Below are 19,434 nucleotides of genomic sequence, written 5' to 3'. Positions count from 1 at the left end.
TGAGAATCAGAGAACTGATCAAGGCCAATGTCATGAATTGATAGATGAGAAAACTGGTTGAGAGTAACAGAGATGGGACTATGACTCAGATTCCCTAACTTAATTCACACTTTCCATTCTGCCAAAACGTTCTCTTTCACAAGAAGGCCAACTTCTCCCTTCCTTGGATTCACTTTTTATATGGGAGTGGATTTATCTCTTCTCCCCAGAGGCTCTATCAATTATGTTTTTTCATTCCCTGAATACAGAGAGCTCCCAACTTATAGAGGGACTGTGTTCCAAAAGCTTAAATGGAAGGTGGTTATCTATAATTCAGAATACCCTTTCTCAGAGAAACCAATGTTATATATGGCCATTAGCTTCCCAGATCAATTCATGAACAACTTCAATCAAATATTCCTGAAGTGATGTGATCTTGTATAACCATTATGGAAATAGGAGTTTATCAAGTCAAGAAATCTTGACTCCTCTCCTCAAATAACTTATCTCCCCATCAGTCCTACTATAATAACACTTTAGGGAAAAGATATCAAAGTAAATATTCTTTGTATCAATGCATAATGCGGTAAGTCACTAAATGTAAGTTTACTGTGAAAAGTTTGGTGAGGGAAGTGAGAGAACCTTTCCTCCAAAAAGGAATATATAATATTTTACAGATGCATAAATTTATAAATAAGGGGACATAGGTAATATCTACATATTTACTTCCTAGCAGATGTGCTTTCATCTAGAAAAAATAATTGTATTTTCACACTTAAAAATTCAGTGGAGAATATCCACTGCATCAGGTCTAATAATACCCAATACTAATTTCCAAATTTTGTATCTTGAAACTATGGTGTAGAACATGCTATATTTGAGGATGCTTGACATTTCAGTAGCAAACACAAGTGACAGAGGGACTTTAGCCAAGCCATAGGAGATGTGGCAGATTTATTAGTGGAGAGAAATGTGTTCCTAATGATGACTTTGAAAGATGGCATAGGAGTTTTGAGAGGATGTGTTCTCTGTAGCTAAAGATTTATCTTTATGTCTTATAAAGTAGCAAAGTTGTATCAGACTCTACAAAGGAAAGGGATTGCTGGCCATACAGAGCAAAAGTAAGCAGCCCTACAGGATGTAAGATGAAAGAACCATGAATGCAGCCAGCCAGCTATGGGGTAGAGAACTTGCCTTTCAAGCCACATACAGAATTCTGTCAGACAAAGGAAAGAGAAACAACAGCTGAAGCAACAACAACAAAAAAGCAACAAAAATCAGGGGTGGGAGGTCATCAGAGCAAATCTTCACACGTGCATCTACTGACTGCTGGGAATGTGGATTTCCTTTCAGTTCTGAAGAAGCAAGGAGACGATAAGTTTTAACCCCCATTTTCTAGAAAAACATGTTTCTTTATCTAGCAACCTCCTGTCAGCTGATGACACAAGAGTTGCTTGAAATGTGACTCAGTACCTAACTTCCCATGTAGATCCTCTGTTGGTCTTTAACTTTGATTTGATATGCATTCCTCTCTCCATCCACACATGCAATAAATCTGTAATGTAATAAGCACCTACTTAGTGCCAAACAATGTTGTAAGTTCTGAAGACAAAGTAGTGAATTACAAAAAGTCATTCCTTTATATTATAGGGGAAACAGACAATAAGCAAATAAGTAAATAATTATATAATTTCAGAGATAAGGAATATTTAGTAAAAGGAAATAAAGTGAAGGGGAAATACAGAGCTATTTTAGATAGGATGCCCTGCTGAGAAGGGGATATTTAAGTAGAGTCCTGAATGAAAGAAAATGAGTCAGCTATTGGCAAATCTGGAGAAAAGATGTTTCAGGTGGTGACATCTACTAGAGTAAAGGCCCTGAGGCAAGAACAATCTCAGCATATTGGAAGAATGGTAAGACAACCAGAAGAGAGTTGGAAGAGAGTAATGTGGGGTGAGAGAATGGTAGATGAAATCTGAGATGTAAGTGGAGCCCAAAACATGTAGAGTCTTGAGGACTTTGGTAAAGAGTATGTGAAGGGAAACCATTTGGAGATTTGGAGCAAAGGACTGACATAAGATTATTTATATTTTAAATGCCATCCTGGAAAATCTGTTTCCAGTGGAGTAATAAGTATTGAATTTACCCTCCTGCCTGAAACCATTAGAAAACCAGACAAAATATATAAACAACAACTTTCAAAACACTGGACATCATGCAGAGAAGGATCTCTAAGAGACAGAAAACAAATCAGGTGGGTCTTACTACTGCCTGGCTTACTGCCTAAAGAAAGTTTCCAGGCCACAGCAAAGGAGGGGAAGCCAGGTAGGGCCCACTGATCTCATGAGTTGAGGGGACAGGTGTGCATCTGGGGAAGGCAAGGTGTTTCAAGATGACAGAGCACAGAGAGGAGAAAGCTGTACAGAGAACTCCAGGGATCTGCAAAGGGGCATTCAATTGAGTACTGATCAGAGCATGGGTGTGAAGAAATTATCTGAAGCTGGGGGGAAAAACACCTTCTGAAAGAATGAGAGGAAATAGTACTCAGAGTTCACACAGGGCCAGGAATAGGGCCTATTTTGAACATTCAGAGAGAAGAACCTCATAATTCAGAGGGCACTGATTAGAGTACTGATTAGAGTACTAAGAAGAGTCTTGCAAGAACTGTGGGGGAAAATTAACCCTACACTAAATGTTGCTGTGATTCTGCTAGCCAAGCTTAAAAATAAGATCCAACAGGAATAAACTATCTTAGTGCCAGAATAGAATTCAAGAATATTTATAGGTAAACAAAAATATCCAGGATGCAACAAAGTACAGTTCACAATGTCTGGCATCTGAAGGTATGCAAAGCAGAAAGAAAATAATTAGAGGATAAATCAGTCATTTGGAACTGACCTATAGTTGACACTGAAGATAGATTAGGATATTTAAGTAGCTATTACTATAATTGTATTCCAATAATAATGAAGCTAGAAATAAGATTGAACAAGTAAAGACATGGGAAATACAAAAACAACAGAACTTTAAGCCACTGGGTGGCTCAGTCAGTTGAGCGTCCGACCGACTCAGGTCATGATCTCACAGCTCATGGGTTCGAGCCCCACGTTGGGCTCTGTGCTGACAGCTTGGAGCCTGGAGCCTGCTTTGGATTCTGTGCTTCTCTCTCTCTGCCCCTAACCCACTCACATCTGTCTCTGTCTCTTTCAAAAATAAACATTAAAAAAATTTTTTTAATAAAAAAATAAAAATTTGCTGGGATTAACAGCATATTAGACCTTGCAGTAGAAAAGAAGAAAAGCTAGAAGATATAGCAATAGAAATCACCCAAAATTTTTAAAAAAGGCAGAGAAAAAGTCTAAAAAACAAGAAAGAACAGAGAGTCAGTGATCTCTGGGATGACTTCAAATGATCAAATATACATACAGAATTCCTGAAAAGCAGGATAGATGGGGGTGAGACATGTATATGTATATGTATATATATATATGTTTAAGTAATCTCTGTACTCAATATGGAGCTTGAACTCATGACCTCAAGATCAAGACTGCACACTACACTGACTGAGCCAGCCAGGTGCCCTGAGACATAAACATATTTTAAGAAACAGTTAAGGTAATTTTTTTAAGTTAATGAAACTATAAACCCACATATCGAAGATATTCAATGAATCTCAAGCACAATAAACATGGTAAAAACTACCCCAAGGTGCATCATAATCAAATAGAGAAGGAGAAAAGTTCTGCAAAAAGTTCTATAAAAAAGGTAAAAATGGGGGCACCTGGGTGTCTCAATCAGTTGAGCATCTGCTTTTGCTCAGGTCATGAACTCATGATCTCATGATTCATGAGTTCAAGCCCTGCATCATGCTCACTGCTGTCAGTGCAGAGCCTGCTTGGGATTCTCTGTTCCCCTCTCTCTCTGCTCCTCCCCTACTCATGCTCTCTTTTTCTCTCTCACACAAAATAACATAAACATCCAAAAAAAGGCAAAAATGGTCAACATTTTTATTCTTCTCTTTGTAAATCTGATTTAAAAAATTCACTAATTTTTCTGATATTACAAGGAACTATGGTTTTAGGAATTTTTGTCAAAAATAAAAACAAGTAAGTTTTGCTTCAGATCCAGAAGATAGAAAGCTTCCCTTTTCTACCAATACAGAATATATGAACCATAAAAATTACAATTGCTAGAAAAATGTCTTTCCAGTCTGCTCAGTATCTCCCATTTTCTACTAGGATTTATTTATTAATTAATAATATCTTTAAACACAGTAAATGAGTGCAAAATTAAGTTGAAGAGGGGCACCTGGGTGGTTCAGTCAGTTAAGCCAACTTTGGCCCATGTCATGATCTTGGGGTTTGTGGGTTTGAGCCCCGTGTTGGTCTCTGTGCTGACAGCTCAGACCCTGGAGCATGCTTCAGATTCTGTGTCTCCCTCTCTCTCCGCCCCTCCCCCACGCTCTCTCTCAAAAATAAATAAATAAATAAAATACTTAAATTTTATACAAAATTAAATTGGAGAAAGAGGAGAGTATTGTCCATTTAATACACAAGATGGTAAACGAGGCAAACCAGATGATTATCACTTGTTTGGTAAATAAAACTCTAGACATGTATTAAAGTTTTATTTATTTGTTTATTTATTTATTTTAATTCCAGTATAATTAACATACAGCTTTATATTTGTTGCAGGTATACAATATAGTGATTTGAAAATTCCATACATTACTCAGTGTTCATTACAATCAGTGTACTCTTAATACCCTTCACATATTTTACCCATACAACCATCTACCTCTCCTCTGGTAACCATCAGTTTGTTTTGTATAGTTAAGAGTCTATTTTTTGACTCATCTCTTTTTTTAATTTGTTGGTTTGTTTTGCTTCTTAAATTCTACATATGAATGAAATCATATGGTACTTATCTCTCTCTGACTTATTTCACTTACCATTGTACTCTCTAGATCCATTCATGTTATTGCAAATCACAAGCTCTCATTAATTTGATGGCTGAGTAATGTTCCATTGTATGTATATACCACTTACCCATTTTTCTATTGATGGACACTTGGTTGCTTCCATATCTTAGCTACTAAAAATAATTTATAACAATATAAATTATTGCTTTTATATTTTTTAGGTAAATACCCAGTAGTGGAATTACTAGAACATGTGGTAATACTATTTTTAATTTTTTGAGGAACCTCAGTACTGTTTTCCCCAGGGGCTGCACCAGTTTGCATTTCCACCGACAGTAGAAGAGGGCTCCTTTTTCTCCACATCCTTACCACACTTTTTTGTTTCTTGCGTTTTTGATTTTAGCCTTTCTGACAGGTGTGAAGCAATATCTCATTGTAATTTTGATTTGCATTTCTCTGATAATCAATGATGTTGAGCATCTTTTCATATATCTGTTGGCCATTTGTACATCTTCAGAGAAATGTCTGTTCTTGTATTTTGCCCATTTATTTGGATTGTTTTTTGGGTGTTGAGTTGTATAAGTTCTTAATATGCTTTGGATACTAACCTTTTATCAGATATGTCATTTGCAATATCTTCTCCCATTCAGTAGGTTGTCTTTTAGATTTGTTGATTATTTCCTTTGCTGTGCAGAAGGTTTTTATTTTGATGTAGTCCCAAAAGTTCATTTTTGCTTTTGTTTTTCTTACTTCAAGACACACATCTAAAAAAATGTTACTACTGCAATCAGAGAAATGATTGCTTGTTTTCCTTTCTAGGATCTTTTTGGTTTCAGGTTTCACGTTTAGTTCTTTAAACCACTTTGAATTTATATGTGTATATGGTGTAAGAAAGTAGTTTAGTTTCACTCTTGTGCATGTAGCTGTTCAGTTTTCCCAAAACCACTGTTGTGGAGACTATCCTTTTCCTATTGCATAATTTTGCCTCCTTTGTTGAAAATTAATTAACTATATAATCGTGAGTTTATACTTGGGTCTCCTTTGTTGAAAATTAATTAACTATATAATCGTGAGTTTCTTTCTGGGCCTCTATTCTGTTCCATTGATCTATAGGTCTATTTTTGTGCAGGTGCCATACTGTTTTGGTTACTAAAGCTTTGTAGTATATCTTGAAATCTGGGATTGTAGTATCTCCAGTTTTGTTCTTTTTCAAGATTGCTTTGAGTATTTGGGTCTTCTTGATTTCATAAGCATTTTAAGATTATCTGTTCCACTTATGTGAAAGATGCTGTTGGTATTTTGATACGGGTTGCATTAAATCCGTAGATTGCTTTGGGTAGTATGGACATTTTAACAAATTTGCTCTTCCAATCCATAAGCATGGAATATCTTTCAATTGCTTGTATGGTTTTCAATTTCTTTCACCAATACTTTATAGTTTTCAGTTTATAGGACTTTCACCTCCTTAGTTGATTCCTAGGCATTTTATCATTTTTGGTGCAATTGTAAATAGGACTGTTTTCTTAACTTCGATTTCTTCTGCTTCATTATTAATATATACAGATACAATGGATTTCTGTATATTGATTTTGTATCCTGTAACCTTACTGAATTCACTTAAGTGAATTCACTTCAGTAAACTTCAGTTCTAGTAGTTTTTTGGAGGGGTCTTGGGGCTCTCTTTATAGGGTATTCTGTTATCTGTAAATAGTGCAAGTTTTACTTCTTCCTTACCCATTTGGATGCTTTTATTTCTTTTTCTTGTCTGATTGCTGTGGCTAGGAATTCTAGTGCTAGGTTGAATTAAAGTGGTGAGAGTAGACATCCCTGTCTTGTTGATCTTTGGGAAAAATTCCATTTTTCATCATTGAGTATGATGTTAACTGTGAGTTTTTCATACATGGCCTTTAATATGTTGAGATATGTTCCCTCTAAACCTACTTGAGATTTTTTTTTTTTTATCATGAATGGGTGTTACACTTTGTTAAAGGCTTTTTCTGTGTATTGAAATGACTGTATGGTTTTTATCCTTTCTCTCACTGATGTTATGTATCATGTTGATTGATTTGTGACTATTAAACCAACCTTGCATCCCAGGAATAAATCCCACTTGATCACGGTGAATGATTTTTTTAAATGTATTGTTAGATCTGGTTTGCTAATATTTTGTTGAGGATTTTCACATCTATGTTCATCAGAGATATTAGTCTCTTTTTTTGTAGTGACTTTTGTGGATTTGGTATTGGGGTAATGCTGGACTCACAGAATTAATTTGCAAGTTTTCCTTCCTCTTCTATTTTTTGGAATAGTTTGAGAATAGGTATTGAACTCTTCTTTAAATGTTTTGTAGAATTCATCTGTGAAACCATCTGATCCTGGACTTTTGTTTGCTGGTACTATTTTGATTAGTGATTCAATTTCATTGCTGATAAGTGGTCTGTTCAAATTCCCTATTTCTTCCAGATTCAGTTTTGAGAGGTTATGTTTCTAGGAATTTATCAATCTCTTCTAGGTTGTCCAATTTGTTGGCATATAATTTTTCATAATATTCTTTTATAATCCTTTGTATTTCTGTGGTGTCATTTATCATTGCTCCTCTTTAATTTTTGATTTTATTTGAGTCTTTTTGTTTTGTTTGTTTCTTTTTTTTAATGAGTCTGGCTAAATGATTATCAATTTTGTTGATGTCTTCAAAACATCAGCTCCCCATTTCATTGATCTGTTCTATTATTTTTTCAGTTTCTATTTCATTTATTTCTGCTTTGTTTTTATTTATTTTATTTTATTATTTTATTTTTTAAATTTATTTTACTTTCTTCCTTCTACTGTTTTTGGGTTTTGTTTGCTCTTTTTACAGTTCTGTTAGCTGTAAAGTCAGGTTGTTTATTTGAGATTTTTCTTCCTTTTTGAGGTAGACCTGTATTGCTATAAACTTCCCTCTTTTTTTTTTTAATTTTTTTTCAACGTTTTTATTTATTTTTGGGACAAAGAGAGACAGAGCATGAACGGGGGAGGGGCAGAGAGAGAGGGAGACACAGAATCGGAAACAGGCTCCAGGCTCTGAGCCATCAGCCCAGAGCCCGACGCGGGGCTCGAACTCACGGACCGTGAGATCGTGACCTGGCCGAAGTCGGACGCTTAACTGACTGCGCCACCCAGGCGCCCCTAAACTTCCCTCTTAGGACCACTTTTGCTCCATCCCATAGACTTTGGACCCTTGTGTTTTCATTTTCATTTGTCTTTTTTTCTTCTTTGATTTCTTGGTTGACCATTCATTGTTTACTAGCATGTTATTAAAATTCCATGTATTTGTGTTCTTTCCAGATTTTTTCTTGTGGTTGGTTTCTAGTTTCATAATGTGTGGTTTGAGAAGATGGATGGTATGACTTCAATCCTATTGTATTTGTTGAGACTTTTTTTTTGTGGTCTAACATGTGATCTATTCTGGAGAATGTTCCATGTACACTTAAACAGAATGTGTATTCTGCTGTTTTAGGATGGAATGTTCTGAATATATCTGTTAGAGCCATCTGGTTCAATGTGTCATTCAAAGCCACTGTTTCCTTGTTTGTTTTCTGTTTGGGTGATCTATCTATTGATGTAAGTGGGTGTTAAGGTTACTTTTATTGTATTACTATCAACTACTTCCTTTATTTCTGTTATTAGTTGTTCTAAGTATTTGGGTACTTCATGTTGGATGCATAAATATTATTCTGTCTTGTTTGTTCCCTTCATAATTATGTAGTGTCCTACTTTGTATCTTTGTTTTAAAGTGTATTTTGTCCTGGGGCACCTGGGTGGCTCAGTCAGTTAAGCATCCAACTTCAGCTCAGGTCATGGTCTCACCATTCATGAATTCGAGCCCGGCATTGGGCACTGTGCTGACAGCTCAGAGCCTGGAGCCTGCTTCAAATCTGTGTGTGTGTCTCTCTCTCTGCCCCTCCCCTGCTTAGGCTCTGTCTCTCTCTCTCAAAATAAACATTAAAAAAATAATACTAAAGTGTATTTTGTCTGATATAATTATTGCTTCCTTGGCTTTCTTTTAATTTCCATTTACATGATAAATGCTTTTCCATCCCTTCCCTATAAATCTGCATGTGTGTTTAGGTGTGAAATGAGTCTCTTGTAGGCAGCATATAGAGGAATCTTGCTTTTTTTATCCATTCTGTCACCCTATAGCTTTTGATTAGAGCATTTATACAAAGTAATTGTTGATAAATATGTACTTATGGCCATTTCTTACTTGTTTTGTGGTTGTTTTGAGTTCTTCTCTGTTCTTTTCTTCTCTTGCTCTCTTATCTCATTGTTTGCTGGCCTTCTTTAGTGATATATTTGGATTCCTCTCTCTTTCTTTCTTTGCATATCTATTACTGGCTTTTGATTTGTGGTTACTATTAGGTTTATATGTAATGTCTTATGCCTAAAACAGTGTATATTGAGTTGATGGTATCTTAAGTTTGAACACATTCTATGAGCACTAAATTTTTATTCCTCTTCCCTCCTCCCTCATTTTAGGTATATGATGTCATATTTACATCCTTTTATTTGTGTAGCCCTTGACTGATTTTTATAGATGTACTTAATTTTACTACTTTTTGCTTCCTACTTTTGTCACTCCTGCTTATGGTCTTTCCTTCTACTTAGAGAGTCCCCTTTAACATTTCTTATAAAGCTGGTTTAATGGTGATGCATTCCTTTAATTTTGTTTGTCTGGAAAACTCTTTATGTCTTGTATTCTGAATGAAACATTTTCTGGTTAGAGTGATCTTGGTTGCAGTTGCTTTTTTCCCCCCAGCACTTTGAATATATCATGCCATTCCCTTCTGTCCTACAAAGGTTCTGCTGAACAATCAGCTGATAGCCTTATTGGGTTTCTCTTGTATGTAACTGTTTTCTTTTCTCTTACTGCCTTAAAAATTCTCTATCATTGCTTTTTTGCCATTTTAATTACTGTGTCTTGGTGTGGACCTCTTTTCATTGATTTTGTTGGGGGCTCTCTGTGACTCCTGGTTGTGGATTTCTGTTTTCTTTCCCATATACAGCAAGTTTTCAACTAGTATTTCTTCAAATAAATTTTCTGCTCTCTTTTCTCTGTCTTTTCCTTCTGGGATCCCTATGATGCAAATGTTATTATGCTTCATGGTGTTGCTAAGTTCCCTAAGGCTATTTTCCTATTTTATTATTATTTTTTCTCTTTTCCGTTCAGCTTGATTGTTGAACTCTGCCCTCCAGGTCACCGATCTGTTCTTCCACTTTCCATTTCCACTCCCCCTACTGTTTTTTCTTTTCCTTGAGTGTATTTTTAATTTTAGTTTTTTTAGTTCTTAATATCTGAATGGTTCTTTTTTTTTTTTAATTTTTTTTTTCAACATTTTTATTTATTTTTGGGACAGAGAGAGACAGAGCATGAACGGGGGAGGGGCAGAGAGAGAGGGAGACACAGAATCGGAAACAGGCTCCAGGCTCCGAGCCATCAGCCCAGAGCCTGACGCGGGGCTCGAACTCACGGACCGCGAGATGGTGACCTGGCTGGAGTCGGACGCTCAACCGACTGCGCCACCCAGGCGCCCCTGAATGGTTCTTTTTTATGTAATCTATATCTTTGTTGAGGGTCACACTGAGGTACCCCACTCTTTTCTCCAGCCCAGTGAGTATCTTTATGACCATTACTTTAAATTCTCTATCAAGCATATTACTCATCTCCATTTCATTTAGCTCTCTTGTGATTTTTGTCCTTTTCTTTCCTTTGTGACATAGCCTTCTGTCTCTTCATTTTGTCTAACTCTCTGTTTCTGTCTCTATGTGTTAGGAAAGTCTCCTATGTAGTGGCCTTACAAAGAAGAGGTCCTGTAGTGCCCTGCAGTGCAATGTCCTCTGTTCAACAGAACCTGGCACTTCAGGGATGTCTCCTATGTGTGTTGTGTGCACCCTGTTGTTGCCTTTGCCTTCAGCCCCATCACCTGCAATGGCTCTCTTTGCCTGTTGTGGGCAGGTTTTATTCCCTGTGGTGTTAGAGAACCAGTCTGTGGCCATGTTGGTATTGAGTTGAGTCAGACTAGGCTTTTGCCAGAGCTGCAGTGACACTGATCTGCAGGGTGTTCTCCCTGTGTTTTCCCCTGAGAAGCTTTCATCAGTGGATGATGCCTGCAGTCAGAATTGATGTCTGCCCTCAGCCCACTGCTGGGGCCACAGCTGGACTGGTGTGTGTGCTTATCCTCCCCTCTCCCCAAGGCAGGAGTCACTTTGGCATGTGTCTGGCCCATGTAGGGGCTGCTTGCACACTTCCAGGCTTATGGCACTGCTTTGGACTGGCTGTGGCTAAAGGCATACAAGAGGGGGCAGGTGTGCAAGAGAATGCAGAAGTGGAGGTTATTTCATTTCTTTTTAATTTTTTAAAAAAATGTTTGTTTGTTTATTTAAAGAGTGCAAGTGGGAGAGGGGCAGAGAGAGGGAGACATAGAATGTGAAGCAGGCTCTAGGCTCTGAGCTGTCAGCACAGAGCCTGATGTGAGGCTTGAACTCATGAACTGTGAGATCATGATGTGCGCTGAAGTCAGATGCTTAACTGACTGAGCCACCCAGGTGCCCCAGAGGTTATTTCATTGTTAGTATTATTTATAAATATCTCTTCACTGTTATATTTTGAGATTGACACATTATTTCATGATATTGTGTAATAGCTGTGAAATGGTTAACAAACAATTTAGAAAACTTTTTAGAAAGAATACGGCATGAGAGAGAAGTGAGCAATTGTAATTCTGAAAAGAAATTAAGCTCTGATTTTTAAGATAGTATTCCTAGATGCTGAGCTCTTTTCTTTAAAATAATAATAAAATATAAATCCATTCAAACTAGTATCCTGTCAATTAAACAACTGAATCAGATTTATTGTGTGGTAAAATAAACCAATGGATTGCACAGAAATCCTTGTTTGAACCAGATTAAAACATTATTTGTTAAAAACAAAGTTGTTTTGCTTTTGTGTATAAGCAAACCCCTTCCCTTACTGGCATACTTAGAGGATTTGCCATTTTCTCAAAGGGATAGAATCCAAATAAACACAATATATACTGGTGAACCCTCACTCTCCAAGATATTATTTCCTAATGGACAATAATAGGATCAATGCTCTGAAGTAAGGAAGCAAATGTCCTCACATATGAAAAAAACTGATGTATGAGAAAACTGCACATGATTTTTATTTCATTTTAAGCAAGACCAAACCCAGAATAGAAGTGAAAAGTAAGAGGGATATTTTGGCCTAAAAGGCAAAGAAAACATCTATTTTACTGATGTTTTTATAACTGAAAAGAATTTGTATAATACTATGATTTCTTAATAGGAATTAAGCATCAAATCTTTCTAGTCCCTCTTGTTAACAAAAGAGATAATGAATGCTTCAGACTGACTCTGCACATTTTATTTGATTTTTGAAACACTGTTGTAAGTTCTAGTAAGTAATTACCTTTCAAGGAGTGGGATTCAAGATTATTCCATTTACATTCCTTTAAAAAAATGTTTATTTATTTTGAGAGAGAGAAAGTGTGTGTGATTGTGTGCGCACGTGGGGAAAGGGCGGAGAGAGAGAATCCCAGGCAGGCTCTGCACTGTCAGCACACAGCCAGACTTGGGGCTCGATCTCATGAAGCATGAGATCATGCATGACCAGAGGTGAAATCAAGAGTAGGTCACTTAACCTGACTAAGCCATCCCGGTGCCCCAACTTCCATTTATATTTTCAGGGAAGATCTTTTTGATCTTTTGAACCATTAACAATTGAACATTAACAGTTGAGGGGAATAGTCATGTAAAGGAGTGATTACAACAGTGGCAATGCTTTTGGGACTGTGGGAGCCTAGAGGATGGGAATCCAGGTGTGGGTATGATCTTGTATTCCTCAAAGATTTTCTTCTGACTTCAACTCAGTTGTTTTCCTCTCTCCTCATCCTCTGTCACTCTTAGGTTTTCTTGATAAACCAGAACATTTTTTAAATGAACAGAGGTTTCTTATGGCTAGGTTGACAGGCAACTGAGGTGGGACAATAAACTTTATTATAATGGACATTGATGTGGCCAATATTATTGAATTTGGAATTCAAGGTGAAGATCTTGAAAGGAAGCCTTGAAGAGAGCTGTCCCCTCCACTCCTGGGATGGGGAACACTTCCTTTCATTCAGTGTGGTTTATTTGAGGGATAACCCTGCTATTTAGTTTCCCAACTGGGATGCTTTTGGAACGAAAGACGTGGTATTCATAATTACACTGAGATAACAGAAGTAATCAGGACTGCCTCAGAAAAAACAGGATGTATGTTCATCCTACTTAGTTACAAGTACATCAGTTCTTACGGCAATCCATCTATCCGTCTGTAGATCATTTTCTACTGTTTACACAAGTCTTACATATGTTTTCATTCTTTTGTTCTTCAAGAAATTTAGTCTATTTTTTAGGCCTTTCCACAGTGAAATGGGGTTAACTTCATACTATACAAATTTAAGGTTTGCTTTTGAGACTTTTAGGGGTGGAGAAAAGAAGCCTATTCTCTCTAGGATGATGTGTATAGAGCACAGGAGCTGCAGGATATGTGGCCTTCTAATACATTTTGCTTTGTTCTCTGTTGAGAATTTAAAGAGCAAAACAAAAAAACTTCCCCTCCTGAGCCACTTGATGACTTTGGCCAATTAGGAAGGCATACTTGGGTGGTGTGGATGCAGAGAAGGAGTGTGGCTATGACTGCTTCAAACTGAGCAAAGCAGAAAGCTTATTCAAACATGACTGGCTGACCAGGTTGCTGTGCTGACATGCAAGGCTGTGTGCTGATGAGATCTACTAGGCAAATATTGCTCTGGGAAAAGTGCTTCAGAACTAAGCATGTGGGGAGCCATATATGAGCTTGAATGAGGATATATTCCTAGAAATTTATTTTCATACCTGAAAAAGACTTTTGAAGTCATCTGTCCAACACTCATATTTTATAAATGGGGAAACTTAAGCTCAGAAAAGTAAGCAGGGCCAAAACAAGGTTTCTCAGCTCCTTTTCCAGGGCCTATGAGCCAAGTCTGTTGTGTTGCATAGTACCAAGTGCATGATTCAAATACACTGCAATGACATGACTTAGAATGTATAATGGATGGGGAGTGGGCTTCATTAAATTTTGAGCGGGCTTAATATCAGAACTTTGATTACCCCCTACTTGTCACTTAATAATACTGACTTGGTCATTAGTTGTAATTCCAGTTCTCCTATTAACTACCAGGAAGAACTTTGGGGAAATCATTTCACAGTGTGGTTTCTTTCTCTGCAAGTTGGGGAACTAAGCTAGATTAAATTCTTTCAAAGGCTCCCTTCATCTTGAATTCCCAGCTAATCAACTCTTCTCATTTTACCACCCTGATGTGTCATTTGAATAGTAATTACGGTATAGATCCCAAGGCTGCAAGAAATTAGCAGAGGTCAGACAAAATGTTCTGCTTTATTCTCACTTTTTCTTAACTTCCCTATTCACCCTTCTAATCATTCTCTCTTATTTCTCCTTATTATCCATCATTTCTTTTGTTTCTATTTCGTCCTTCTGTTTTATTTCTAAATTTTCTCACCTCCCCATAAAAAAGTAAAAGCAACTATCAATATTAAAGTAACAAAAAAGAGAGAGAAAAGATATATTCCCTTGAGTGTAATAAGTCTAATTTGCCCTACCATAGATAGCAAAATATTCACGGGAAGAACCATTGAGGCATTATCCAACTAGATGTTCTTCTGAAAAAGGTGAAAAAAGTTTATCATGACATTATTAATCACTAGGGAAATGCAAATGAAAACCACAATGAAATACCATCTCTACCCCATCAGGATAGCTACTATCAGGAAAATAAAACAAAACGGGAACTGCGTGGATAAGGATATGAAAAATTGGAACTTTTGTACACTGTTGGTAGGAATGTAAAATTGTGCAGCTGCTATGAAAAACAGTACAGTGTTTTCTCAAAAAGGTAAAAATAAAGTCACCAGATAATCCAGCAATCCCACTTCTGGATAAACGTCCAAAAGAAGTGAAAGTAAGGACTCAAACAGATATTTGCACAATCATGTTCATAAAAGCATGATTCACAATAGCCAAAAGTGGAAGCAATTCAAATGTCCATCAACAGATGAATGGATAAAAAAATGTGACACGTACATACAATGGAATATCACTTAGCCTTAAAAAGGAAGGAGATTCTGACACATGTTACATGTGTTATATGAACTTTGAGATCATGCTGCGTGAAATAATCCAGTCACATAAAAGACAAATACTGTAGGATTCCGCTTCCATGGAGTATCTAGGATAGTCAAATTCATAGAAAAAGAGAGTAGAATGGTGGCTGCCAGGGACTAAGGAGATGGGGAAATGGGGAGTTGTTTAATGAGTATAGAGTTTCAGTTTTGTCAGTTGAAAAATTCTGGAGATTGGTTGCAGACCCATGTGAGATATACTTATCTCAATACTGAACTATATATACTTAAAAATGGTTAAGATGATAAATTTTATGTTATGTGTATTTTACCACAATTTTTAAAAATGAGGGTGATTAAAAAAAGAACTGCGATTGTAAACTATAATTTTTCACACAACTATTAAGGGCTTTTTTTTTCTTTTTCTATGATATTAAATAGATTACTCATGGAAACATTTTTCTAGAAATGTCTCCTCAGGCAAAGGAAACAAAAGCAAAAATAACTATTGGGACTACACCAAAATTAAAACCTTTTACATAGTGAAGGAAAGCATCAACAAAACAATAAGGCAACTGACTGAATGGGAGAATTTATTTACAGATGATATATCTTATAATGTGTTAATACCCAAAATATATAAAGAACTTATACAACTCAACACACACACACACACACACACACACACACACAAATAATCCAATTCAAAATGGGCAGAAGATCTGAACATTTTTCCAAAGACAAACAGATGGCCAATAGATACATGAAAAGATACTCAACATCACTAATCATCACAGAACTGCAAATCCAAACCACAATGAGCTATCACCTTACACCTGTCAGAATGGCTAGAATCAAAAAGATAAGACATTACAAGGGTTGGTAAGGATTTCGAGAAATAGGAACCCTTGTGCACTGTTGGGAATGCAAACTGGTGTGGCCACTGTGGAAAGCAGTATGAAGGTCCTACAAAAAATTAACAATAGAATACCATATGATCCAGTAATTTTACTACTGGTATCTACCCAAAGGATACAAAAACACGAATTCAATAAAATATATGCACCCCTGTGTTTACTGCAGCATTATTTACAACAGTCAAGGTATAAAAGCAATCCAAGTCTCCATCCATAGATGAATGAATGAGTGGTATATACATACAATAGAATATTATTCAGCCATAAAAAATAATAAGATCTTGTCATTTGCAATGACATGGATAGACCTAGAAGGTATGATACTAAGTGAAATAAGTCGGACAGAGAAAGACAAATACCATATGATTTTACTCATATGTAAAACTTAAGAAACAAATGAAAAACAAAGAAAAAAAGAGACAAAAATCCAGACTCTTAAATACAGAAAAGAAACTGGTGGCTGCCAGAAAGGATGTGGGTAGGGAAACAGATAAAATAAATAAAGGGGATTAAAGGTACACCTACCATGATGAGCACTGAATATCAACATGTAGAATTGTTGAATCATTTATGTTGGACACCTGAAATTAATACAATACCATATGTTAATTACACTTCAATAAAAATATAAATATTAACCATTCTTTTTTTTTTTTTTAATTTTTTTTCCAACGTTTTTATTTATTTTTGGGACAGAGAGAGACAGAGCATGAACGGGGGAGGGGCAGAGAGAGAGGGAGACACAGAATCGGGAACAGGCTCCAGGCTCCGAGCCATCAGCCCAGAGCCCGATGCGGGGCTCGAACCCACGGACCGCGAGATCGTGACCTGGCTGAAGTCGGACGCCTAACCGACTGCGCCACCCAGGCGCCCCTAAATATTAACCATTCTAAAGACAAGTAAGTTCCCATATGATATTGTAGAGTAAGATATGAGCAAAAATAAAAGATCAATGACAAAAGTGCTGAACAGACTTCCGTAGTCAGTAGGATAATAAAGAAAGCAAATTTAGCGAATGAAGTGGAAAGAAACTTCTTCAATAGAAATGGTAATGAGCCACTTTCTGGAACACTAATATGTGATCTGAGCAAACAGAGCATAAAATACAATGTGGGCTCCTCTTGTTTTCTTTAAGGTATTTTATCATTTAATATGAGCATTCAACAATTTTGTAAAATACTGGTGAGAAGAAATTCTTTTTATTCAGTTTATCTGCCAATAGACATTTTAAATGATAAGAAATCCTTCAGGCAACTAAAACTCTTTTAGAAAATATATCCACATTCTTTCTGTTGAAATCTTAGCACAAATGCTAGAGGACTAAAATATATGTGAGGAAATTTCTTAACAGCAAGTGAGTGGCCTGTTCTCCACTACTATGGTTCAGAGTTGCCCTTGATTTTGAACAACATCTGAGCCATTAGTACAGCTTTATTGCTGAGGCCATGGCCCAAGAAGACTCAAGCACTGGTATATGCCTCACCCTTCAGAAAACCAAGTAGAATCTCTAGCTATCTGCCTTCCAGAAGGCTGTTGCTATAAATCCCACAACCTGACCCCCTTTGCTTCAGACACCCCAATATTTCAAAGTTGATTTAAAGGTACCAATTCCTATTTTTCTTTTCCATAGGCGTTATACGCAACTAAACATACAATTTTCTAAGGAAAATTAATTATGAGATAATTTAATATGCTTTGATGTGCTCAAACAGCAAGTTGGAGTCAGACTTTGCCACAAATGTTAGAAATGTAAAAAATTGACTCCAATTGCATATAATAAACAGATCATAGATCGCTGAATGTGATAGCCCAATCAGCCTTTAAAAAGTTTTTTGTTTGTTTGTTTAAATCTAGGGAGCCTCAGTCAGACAGGCCAGAAACACTTCTAGAAGGAATAGCATGATGGCTGCCCAAGGAGAACCCCAAGTTCTCTTCAAACTTGTATTAGTTGGCGATGGTGGTACTGGGAAACTACATTCGTGAAACATCATCTGACTGGTGAGTTTGACAAGAGTGTAGCCATCTTGGGTGTTGAGGTCCATCCCCTTGTGTTCTTTATCAACAGAGGACCTACTAAGTTCAAAGTATGGCATACAGCTAGTCAAGAGTAATATGGTGGGCTGAGAGATGGCTATGACATACAAGCCCAGTGTGCCATTATAATGTTTGACAACACCAAGGGTTACCTACAAGAACGTGACCAACTGGCAGAGAGATCTGGTACAAGTATGTACAATCCCCATTGTGCTATGTGCAACAGAGTGGGCATTATGAACAGGAAAGTTAAAGCAAAGTTTATTATCTTTCACTGAAAGAAGAACCTTTAGTACTATGACATTTCTGCCAAAAGTAACTACAACTTTGAACAGCCCTTCCTGTGGCTTGCTAGAAGACTAATTGGAGACCCTAACTTGGTGTTTGCTCTCACCCAGCCAGAGGCTGTCATGGACCCAGTTTTGGTAGCACGGTATGCGCATGATCTAGAGGTTGTTCAGACAACTGCTCTCCCGGGCAAGGATGACAACCTGTGAGAAAGTGAGAAAGTGCAGCTGGAGCCCAGCATCACAAGTCTGGTTTTACGTTGAACTGTCCTGTGATGTCAGGGGCACAGTGCTACTTTAGCTACATAGCTAAGTGGAACATGTGCTTCATCTTTGGGATGCTGAAGGAGATGAATGGGCTTCAGAGTGAATGTGGCAGTTTCAAAAGTACCTTCATTTTATGGACCTGCATATTTAGCTGTTTTGGTACAAAGCTGTTTCCTTCCTGAGTTTCAAATAAAAGACTGTTATAGTAGTATCACAACATCCAGTGGTGAAATCCCGTTTGTCACTGTCCTTCCCATTCCTTTTCATTTAGAATCAGAAGAAAGGTGTATTTCAAATACCTTAAAAATAAATAAACAAACAAACAAACAAATCTAGCATTAGGAAAATATGTGACTCTCTTCATGTGTCTGCCTTGACCCTGGTGGAGATGGTTGTTCTGAATTTAATCCATACTGGCTAGCATTGTTCTCAGGGCTGATAAGAAAACAAAAAGACCTACTATGAGCACAGATTCAAGGACAGTGGTGGCAGTCCCTGACTCCTAAGAGTTTTAAATGTGGTTATCATTCTTTTTTCATTATTTTTCATTTGTATTTAAATGTTGAAAACATTCAAATTTTAAGAGTTCCAGTGCAAGTTCCAACTTTCGCCACATTTATGCATTTGTTGACGTTCTTGTTCAAAATGTTATTTGCATCTCAACCAAAGAAAAACACAATGGGGTTTTATATGATTTAGTTAGAATTTCCTGAGCCTCTAAGGGAATTCGAATTAGGGTTGGCAGTTTAAACAATACATCCTGTATAAAAGTTATAGCACAATGAAGGCATCTATAGAGACACAGTCCACACAC

General features: G+C 36.9%; 1 pseudogene; it reads left to right on the top strand.

Annotated features, from left to right (window-relative positions):
• The first annotated feature begins 17,934 nt into the window (after nucleotides 1–17,934).
• On the top strand, nucleotides 17,935–18,563 carry LOC125173766 (GTP-binding nuclear protein Ran-like; annotated as a pseudogene).
• Nucleotides 18,564–19,434: the final 871 nt, after the last annotated feature.

The sequence above is a fragment of the Prionailurus viverrinus genome, chromosome A1 (genome assembly GCF_022837055.1).
Source record: "Prionailurus viverrinus isolate Anna chromosome A1, UM_Priviv_1.0, whole genome shotgun sequence".
In the NCBI taxonomy this organism is placed as follows: Eukaryota; Metazoa; Chordata; class Mammalia; order Carnivora; family Felidae; genus Prionailurus; species Prionailurus viverrinus.
The sequence above is the reverse complement of the archived record's forward strand: the minus strand, read 5'-3'. Positions and strand labels throughout refer to the sequence as shown.